Raw genomic sequence first — 10,133 nt, forward strand, 5'->3', positions numbered from 1 at the left:
CTCATCTGAGCCATGTTCTGTGTCTTAGCAGAGGACCAAGCACTGCAGCTTATCCACATGATGTGTCTTAACACAGGACCAGGGAATGCATGTGAGCCATGTGCTGTGTCTTAACAGAGGACCAGGGGTTGCACTGTAGCCATGTGCTGTGTCTTAGCAGGGGACAAGAACATGGCATCTGAGCCTTGTCATATGTCTTAGCAGAGGACCAGGGACTGCATCGTAGCCATTTGATCTGTCTTAGCAGAGCAACTGGAACCGCAACATGAGTGCAAACAAGAGAACTAGCAGGGAAACACAAACCTGATTTATAACGACCTAACCAGTCCCAAGAAACGTAATACCCCCGACAACCTGTACATTAATTCCTGCTGAAAGTTATACCCCTGGGACCTGGCTACCTCAAGCTCAGGCCACCTCTTGAAGGGCCTTGAACATTTCTATGTCATTACCATAGGGACAAAGCTTTGGGACATCATATCCACACACAAGTGCAGAAACTTTTAAAATGTAAATGCTCAGCGTAATTATTCAAGTTCAGCTTCCTGTGTCAATCACAGGATCACACGGAAGACTGTACCTGCTTTGCATCATCCTCTTTTCATATCATCTGGCTTGCTATTTTCCAAAGTGAGCATTATCCCAACAATTTACCAAATGAGGATCTCGTTTTTCCAGACCACTCTTTTTCTTTTTCCTAGTGAAGAATGCATTTAATAATCACTATTCTTTATTTATTATGATAGAAGGATTGAAGGAATGACATAATGTCAATGTACAATTTACTTATAAATTGATATGTTGAGATGAATCCTTTGTACAACTACTTAAAGATAAAAAAGAATAAATTTAAAACAAACAAATAAATACCAATGTATAGGTAGCATACATACATAATAACCAAATTATGGTATGTGCAAGAGAAAATTAAAATAGCGTGACGTCTTAGAATTAAGTCACAGCATAAAAACTAATACCAGGAAGCTGGTACCTAAAAAGTGAAAGAGAAGGTCAAGGGGAGAGGGGCAGATGAATTAAGAGCGTAGGAGATGAAATAATATTTATTAGCATTTATTGCATATTCTGTGAAATTAGGAAAATTGAATGGAGGGATTGGTTTGGGAGGATGGGGGGATGATGAAATGGTTGATACTGATCAAAATGTAGTGTACTCATAAACTGACATGTTGAATGGTAAGCCCTTTGTACAATTACTTAAGAAAATAAAATATAAATAGATAAAATTACTAGAGTTCATTTGAATTAGTTAACATTATGTTCCATGAGAACCATTCTTGTTGTTTTATGGAACGCTCTTTTAATAATTTTACTTGCCATGTACAGTGAAACCACAGTTTATTATTGTATACACCCATCTAATACATTTGAAAATATATAGTTTATTTTGTATATTTTTTCAAATGCTGGTATGCAGATGTAACAATTCCAAGTAAAGCTGTGATATTCACTGTGCCTGTCCACTCATGCCCTTTCATCCCCAGTAGTTTGCAGTAGAGGCTACCGCTGAGTTCCTCAACACTCTTGTTATTTAAGTGCTTTTCTGATACTATAGCTCAACAAAACCCAACTCTTCTTACATTCCTCTTTAACTCAATTTAAAACATGAGTATACCATTTGAAGGATAAAACTATTTGAAACTTTAACCCAAATATAATAGCATAATGATTACATAATTGTGACCATTTCTGGTAATTTCCAATGTGCTTGTACATAATTTTTGTTATAATGGTATTTTGGGAAAAAGAAAGTAAGTACATTAAGTGAATGTTAAAAGTTTAGATTCCCCAAGGGAATTTGGCTTTTTATTGTTCATTCAGGAAATTATGCTAAAGCTTATATGGCTGTTTGTCAACTCTGTAGTTGCTGTACTGATTTTTCATTTATGCTTTGAGAGAATATCTTCAGGCATACTGCTATGTCTTTTCTGTAGATATAATATTTCTATGTCATGAGGTTCTCCTCTTCATTTCTAGAACTGACCCTTGCCTTATGTCTGCATTCTAATGTTCGTGTTGCTGCAATTTATTTTTTGCCTTATATGTGTTCAGTGTGTTTTCCAGGTATGCTTATTTCTAGATTTTTATACTCTGATGCTTTTAATATGCCTTCTAAAATGAAATAAAAACCTGACATTTTGATTCTGCTTTACTTTATGCACTGGCTTACATGTTATAAGCAGCATGAAATCTAACACAGGAACAAAGTTATTTTATTTACCTGTATACCCCAATTAATTCCTTCTTCTGGTATCGTCTCACGTATTTTCCTTCTGTTAATTTTCAAGTTTTATAATTTTTGGCTAAGGTATTTTTCTCTTTGTACTTTTAATAAGTCATCATCTTAGTGATTACAATATCAATGTAATTTTTATTTTTTTCAATGGTTCTTAGAGTGTGTTTTGAGGCCCCCTGGAGATTATTGTGTACTTTTAGAGGTCTTACATAGTCAAAATGTGGTCTGGCTCTCATTTTCATTCTATTCATTGAAGGTTAACTTGAATGATATGCTGCCTTACCTTGTTTCTTTTGAAAAAGCAGTTAGCTGAATTGTAGAAATATCGTATTTCATAGAAATGTAATATTTTGGCCTTGGAAAGTGGCTCATAGGTAGACTGGTTGTGTAGCTTTCACAAAGCCCTATGTTCCCACACACTGCACACACACACATACATACACGCACATACACACACATACACACACACATACACGCCATATTCTTTAAAGTTTGTTATTGTAAATGTTATACGCGGAGCGGGTACAGCAGGTACAGTTGCATAAGTAAGATAATGAGTACATTTTTCATTTTTTAACCTAAAACAAAAATGCATCTTTTTGTTTTAATTAACTTTAAGCAGTTGCCATTTGTCAGGAGGGGAGCCAGCAGTTAATCTCATTTTGATCTCTGGCTGTGTTGCCATCACAAGGATATGCTAAGTGCAAGGACATTTGTTTACTAGTATCTCTGCCCCTACCAGGAATTGCTTTAATATGTCAGCTGGAGTACATTCCTATGTTAATCAACCTCATCCTGTGTTTACTCCCATCAAATGTTGCAAACTTCAATGCCTCTTTGTGTTCTTGAATTTTAGCAACCGTATGCTATTTCCTGGTTCCAAAACTGCATATAAACTGGAAGTTAAGAATAAACCTGGCTGCAGTCTTGAGTTTCAATCTTAAGCTGCAGACCTCCAGAACCCCACCTTTTGTCTCTTGTCTTCTTTTTTCTCTTGTCTATCTTTCTTTTTCTTTAATCCTGGCCCCCTCAATCAGGATTCCCTCTTAGCTGTTGGCTGGCTCCGGCAGCCATTCAGCAAGGCAGTTTATAAATACAGTGTATCTTGGTCAATGTGATTCCTTTCAACAATCTAACCCATTCCTCCTCTACCCATCCCTTTCTTCATGCTTACTTTGTTTTGTAGGATATACATTGTATTCTTTTTTAATGTATTTTATTGATATTGTCGAGATGATATACAGAGGGGTTAAGTTACATATATCATGTAATGAATACATTTCTTCTTGAACCACATACAATATTTTTAAGGTACTCTTTTTTTCCCCTGAATTTCGTCCACTTTAATATGCATTGTTTAATATCGTATTCCGAATACTCATGATGAAGTACCACGGTGTGATTATAAGTTGGTTAACCATTATTATTATGATTTTTTTTTTTTTTGCGAATTGGAGAAACTTTTCATGTATTATCTCTTTATACTGTGTCTTTTGTCATCTTTTTCGGTCTATTGAAACTCAAAAGCATTTCATATTCTCATTGTAATTCTTTTCTTTTCTTTTCTTTTTTTCTTTTTTCTTTGGCCATTCCTGGGCCTTGGACTCCAGGGCCTGAGCACTGTCCTTGACTTCTTTTTGCTGAAGGCTAGCACTCTGCCATTTGAGCCACAGTGCCACTTCTGGCCATTTTCTGTATATGTGGTGCTGGGGAATTGAACTCAGGGCTTCATGTATACGAGGCAAGCACTCTTGCCACTAGACCATATACCCAGCCATTGTAATTATTTTCTTTTATTCTCTTTGTTTTTTCTCCAATTTTTGCCTGTGGTGAATTTTTTCTAGAATTTTTTTTTTTTTTTTTGGCCAGTCCTGGGCCTTGGACTCAGGGCCTGAGCACTGTCCCTGGCTTCTTTTTTTTGCTCAAGGCTAGCACTCTGCCACTTGAGCCACAGCGCCACTTCTGGCCGTTTTCTGTATATGTGGTGCTGGGGAATCGAACCCAGGGCCTCATGTATACGAGGCAGGCACTCTTGCCACTAGGCCATATCCCCAGCCCTTTTCTAGAAATTTTTAAAGAATATTTTATAGTTTCCTCAATGATTAAAATCTGTTGTTAGCCCCAGGTATAAATTTTAAATATATATCTATCTAATTTATAAGTAAAGCACTTTAAAACTTTTCCTGGTGAATGTTTCAAGTTCTTGTCTTATCTTCTTGCATATGGCAAGCATAGTTTAGATACTGAAATGTTCCAAAATCTGGAACTTTTCAGTTCACTTTTCTCATGTGCTATTCTTCTGATATACTTTAGGAGAAACATACAAATTTTATTTTTTACATTCTTGCTTATTATTGTAATGCTTCAGGAAACTTAGCAAAATTTTTCCATGTTTACCTCCATAAATAAAGTATTTCAATTTATACACGACCATGGATTTTCCTGTTTTTTTTTTCATATGTTATAAATATATAGCACTTTAAGAATAATATAATTGAGCTAGGAATGTGACTTAGTGGTACAGTGCCTTCCTACCATGTGTGAAGCCTTGGGTTTGATTCCTCAGCACCACATAAACAGAAAAAGCCAGAAGTGGTGCTCTGGCTCAAAAGGTAGAGTGTTAGCCTTGAGCAAAAGGAACCCAGGGAGTGCTCCAGACCTGAGTCTAAGCCCCAGGATTGGCAAAAAAACCACACACACACACACAAAACTATTGTCAGCTTTACAAGGAAACTTTAGTTGTTAAGTTTTCTGAAGTTGCTTAATGCAACACAACTACTAGAGGCAAAATCGAATTAATTTCTTCTTATAGACCATACTATGTATGGATACATATGTACATATATACACCCACATACTCATGTGTGTACATGTCCTTATAATGTCATTTCCTTTATGAAATTGTTAACTACTCAGATTTTTCTTTGAAATTATGAGATTATTTGATTTTTATGTATATAACAATATATGTAATATCAAATTAGTGTTGCAGCTGGTTTTTATGACTAGTTTCATTATGATGTAAAATTTAAAACACACACCAGCAATCTAAGAGATTAAAGAATACATAAATTAAAAAGCAGAGAACTTTAGGTAAAATTCTTGTTCCAACTTACATTAACTTTCATTAACTCATTAAGCTAATTTCTTTAAATCACAATTTGTTACTTTGCTAAAACAGGACTTTCATGTCTTACAGCCTTATTGTAATACATTCTGAGATAGTAAGATGATGAGAAAATTATAAATAGAGTACAGATAAATGTAATATACTGGAAAGAAGATGGAATCAATGGATAAATGGACATCTTATTGCAAATTATTTTATTGTTATTATAATATTACATTACATAACATTACATTAGTTAGGTGGTTTGCTGGCAAGTGAGTTAGTGCCTGGCATTGCCACTAAGCAGGAATTGGTTGAATTTGGGTGCAGACTGACATTTGAGCTTTGTGTTTTTTTTTAACCAAGAAAATAGTTTATTTTTCTTTCTGCCCATAGAAGATAGTAGTAATACACAATCACACTTGCCTCTCTTGACAGAAACCATATTATTTGTACAAATAAAAATCCCCAAACACCCTGGCTTTGAACCTGGGCTTAAAGAGGGTGGAAGGAGATTGTAGATTCCAAGCAGGGACAGCCCCAGTGAGTGAGAACTGGGGGGACTTGGAGATCTGGGGACCCCCTAGCTTCACAGTCTTTTTTGTCCACCATGCTCTCAGAGCTGAGTAAGTGAACATGGGTATAAAAGACAGAGGTGACAGCTTGAAGAAAAAGCTCAGGAAACAGATGGAAACTGAAGGAACCAGGAGGGTGGAGTGATGAGAAACCCTGTGTTTTTAATATCTCTTACTGGTGTCAAAGTAAGAAAAGACTGGAGATTTTAAAAACAACACAGTCTGCAATGCAATACAAAAACAAACCAAACCAAACCAGACAGACACTTGCCAGAGAGCCTTAAGACAAAAAAAAAGTCTAAAACTTTCCACAAGTTTTTAAGGTCAGTCCTGCTGGAAATGGAAATGAGCCTGGTGACCGTGTGGTGCTGTCCAGGCTGAGACCTCTCCATGTGCTAAAATGGCACTGCAAAGGGCAAGCACAAGATGGCATTTGCCAGATGCCATTTGCTGCCTGGGATGAGAACTGGTCCCCATGGTATAGACAGAGGTTAAAAGCAAGAAATAAATAGCAACATAAACCACCAAAGGCCACCACTTGCTCTGGAGTTTAAAGTGGTCATGCTGGCTTCTTGCTTAGTGCAGAACTCCCAGTCAGCCCGAGCTCCTGCTTGGTGCAGATGGCGGCCCTCAGCAGCACAGCTCTGCACATCCACTTGCAGGCTGGGCAGTGGAACAATGGGCTATAGGCAAGCCAGAGGAGAGCAAGGCAAAGAGGGTCCCATAAAAGACTCAGTGAACTCCGGGGGGAGAGCCTTCAATGTGCAATCCTGTATTTGCTGTTTCAGTGGAACTGGGTGTAACTGGAGACATGCGAAGATGTAACAGACCATTCCTCTGCAGCAGGCTTCCAGAAAGTTCTCCTTGAAGCAGGGAGACACAGTAAGGTCTTGGCATCATTAGCTACCACCGAGATCAGCTTGGTGAAGGCACCAGTGGTCATGCAGGAAGGCTCCACCCACAGATCCTTCTGTGGTCTCAGGACATGTGTTGTTCTGCCATTTTAACACCATGCCAGCGCAGGGTGGACTCCGGATGTGTACTCACTGTCTTGCCCATCTTCATGAGGAGCCCTTCCACTCTGAGAAAACCAGTAAGGTTTCTCCAGTTCCACCAAGCAGGAGGCATACCACAGTTGCACTGGACAGGACCACATCGAACAAGAGTACAGACAATCCAGCTGTGACAACTTTAGCAAAGAAAATCCAGGCTGCACACTGCCTTGGGGCCAGAGGCTTTTCAATTTCACTGTGGTGAGCATGAGAAAAAATCTTAAGATTCCACTGGCACAGCAGCTGCCATGGAATCTGTGGAAGGACAGGAACAGGAAGCCCAGGACACTGGAGAGGTCACCTGTGGGATGAGATGCAACTGTCAGGTGTGCCACACTGAATATGTAGTTTCCGTACTGCTGGTCAATGTCACTAATTGTGCTGGGCTTCGGGGATTTACAAAGTAGTTTATAAGATCCTACATAGAATATGTGAATTACAGCCCAGAAATATCTATCTGGATTACACTGGGTGTCATTAAAGGGAAGGCAGCCCACAGCAGCCAGGAGGAAGAGGACACTACAAGTCTTTGCGGGAGAGGTTTTCTCTTCCCAAAAACACTTCTAGTACCCACAAACAATAACTTCATCTACACTGTGCAAAGTGAGAAGCACAGGAACAGCCAATCTGGACAAGGCTCTGGACCCAGCAGAGATTATCCCCACAAACACCATGGAAGTGGGAAGCCACGTGGAAATATTAGATTTTGAACAGCAGGTGATCTCCACCCAGCTCAGTTTCCATGACACATGTAGCAAAAATGCACCAACAAATGTCTGCTACCATTGGAATAAGGTAGGGTAGGTAAATTTTAGGACAGAAAGGACATACCTGTTCTAGAGACAAAAAGCAAGTAGCAGATACAAAAGGTGAGGCCAACCAGGGTCCTCCTCCTGCCCATCTGTCAGCTTGCCCTCCACAGCTGGAGATGCTTGGCCTGCTCATCTCCGAAGTCCCAGGCCACCTCTGAGCTCTGTTTGTACACATCTGTTTTCTTAAAAAAGTAGGAGTAGCACACAATACTAGCCCAACTACACTCATATCATATGTATTAATGTTCCATTGGCCATACTGGTAACACAGCAAAAAACAGAAGGAAAACTGAGTCAGTCACAAATTGAAAATAAATTATATGAGAGTGGAAGTGTATCTCCTCACATGGGGTTTTGTTAAGAGAAAAATGAAATTTAAATAAGTTTCACAGACTGTCATATTCATGTAATTAATACTTAGTTATATGTTTGACTTTCACAATAATTAAAGAATGGAAAAGAGAGAAATGGCTTCTATCTTGTGGCTTTCTTTTGAAAATGGATCAAGAATCTCTAAGAGCCAGAGTCAAGGAGTAGGTAACATTGATACTTGATATACAAAACCGAACAGCATATTCTATATCCATATGAGATAAAGGATTAGTACAATCTTTATGTCAGGCCCATTATGGTGTTTGGGCCTGCCAGGTGTGTCCCTTTCAGTTATCTCTGTTGCTAACTTATCTGTCTTCTATCTTCATAATAAAATGACCCTAACTGGAAACTAATGGGGTGAGTCATTAGATTCTTTAATAAATAAATATTTTATAGTAAAAACTGGAAACATAAATCATGCTATTTGGGTTGCATAAATGAGCACTTGATAAATGGTGAGTAAAACACAAAGATTTGTGAGAGGTTCACTTTTACTTACTAAAGCAAATCTGTTTTGGTATAATTTTGTCATAAATTAACCTGATAATCTTATCAGAGATGTTAATATAAGAAGATATTGAAATACACTAATAATTCTGGGTTTTGACAGTTGGAGTTTTCACAGTGCTGTTGACTTTTCTCGTAGATAGTCCACACGGTTGGTGTGAAGTGCGGGAGTATGATCCCCTACAAGACAGTGTATTTTTTTAAAATTGTTTTTAGTGTTGGAAAATAATAGTACTTTTATTTGAGTAAGCATTCTGGGGTAAAACGTGTGTTGAATATAATTTCTTGCTATGTTTCCTAACTTGTGATTATTTAAATTTTTTCTCATCAAGAGAGTTAAATAGCACTCAAACCAAAAGTCCAATGAATCAAACTTCTCCTTTCTCCCACTTTTACATGCTCCATTCCAAACATCATTTCCCTGCAAAATTTTTACTTAGTGTCTCAAAAATCAATTCTATGAAAGTTTTCTGAAAGGCTCAGCAATTTCTTTTAGTCTCTGAATGATTACAGTATTCTGTAAAGCTGCTTCTCCAAGGGTGAGTGTCTCATCTAGCAATCTGAGGAAAGGAAGAGCCAGAGAAAAAGGAGGGCTTCTTTGAGGTGCTTGGTACTTTTCAATGAAGTCTTTGATGTGGATTATCCTATGAGAAATATTAAATTTCTGGACAATTCTTTTCCCATTGGCTAACCAGATCTGTACATTAGTAATGGGTTCCAAGTTGTTCAGTGAAACAGCACATAAAGTATTTTTACTTTCAACTTCAATAATCTTTGCTTTTGAAACAAGTTTTGGTGTAGCACTTCCTAGTCTATGACCCTGTCCTGAGAAGGGTTGGAACACAGGCTTTGTCAATATACAACTTTGTCTTCAACTTTCACATCCACCTCCTCTTTATCAAAAAGACCCTGTGATTCTGCAGGTAATTCACCCTTCTTGATGGAGTTCAGGAATTGTTGACTTGCACCATCCGAGTAAGTTCTAAAGTCACCGTTGACAGTGAACCCATTTTTCCACAATTTTATATGTATATCTCCCTCTTTCTTCTGTTCAGTTGGAGACAAGTATTTGGTACCAATTTTCTGAGCTTCTTCAAAAAGGCTGTCAACTAAGTGTTCACAATTCATTTTCTGGTTATCACTAAGAGTGTGGTTGTCAGATCCTGTGTCACAAACCCATTCTTCTTTTATACTTTCAAGATTGTCTACTTCTTTCATTCTATGTGTTTCCCCGGGCGCGTGCTCAGTTAGCTCAGCACTCCCTGGCACTTTCGCGACTGCAGGGCATGCACACCAAAGTGCCACCACCCTAGGCCACTGCCACCCTGACACTCTTGACACTCCTGACACTCCTCTCGGTTTCAATTCCCTCTCGGTCTCCTCCAGGCACTGAGGAGGAGCTAGCGCCAGGGGTGGGGCGGGGAGCTCAAGAGGAAAATTTTATTTGGG

The 10,133-nt window shown here is 38.4% G+C and overlaps 2 pseudogenes; both read right to left on the reverse strand.

Moving 5' to 3' along the window:
• Positions 1-6,999: 6,999 nt before the first annotated feature.
• Positions 7,000-7,891, reverse strand: LOC125345616 (annotated as a pseudogene).
• Positions 7,892-9,141: 1,250 nt separating this feature from the next.
• On the reverse strand, positions 9,142-9,902 carry LOC125345615 (annotated as a pseudogene).
• Positions 9,903-10,133: the final 231 nt, after the last annotated feature.

The sequence above is a fragment of the Perognathus longimembris genome, unplaced genomic scaffold (genome assembly GCF_023159225.1).
Source record: "Perognathus longimembris pacificus isolate PPM17 unplaced genomic scaffold, ASM2315922v1 HiC_scaffold_5971, whole genome shotgun sequence".
Lineage (NCBI taxonomy): Eukaryota > Metazoa > Chordata > Mammalia > Rodentia > Heteromyidae > Perognathus > Perognathus longimembris.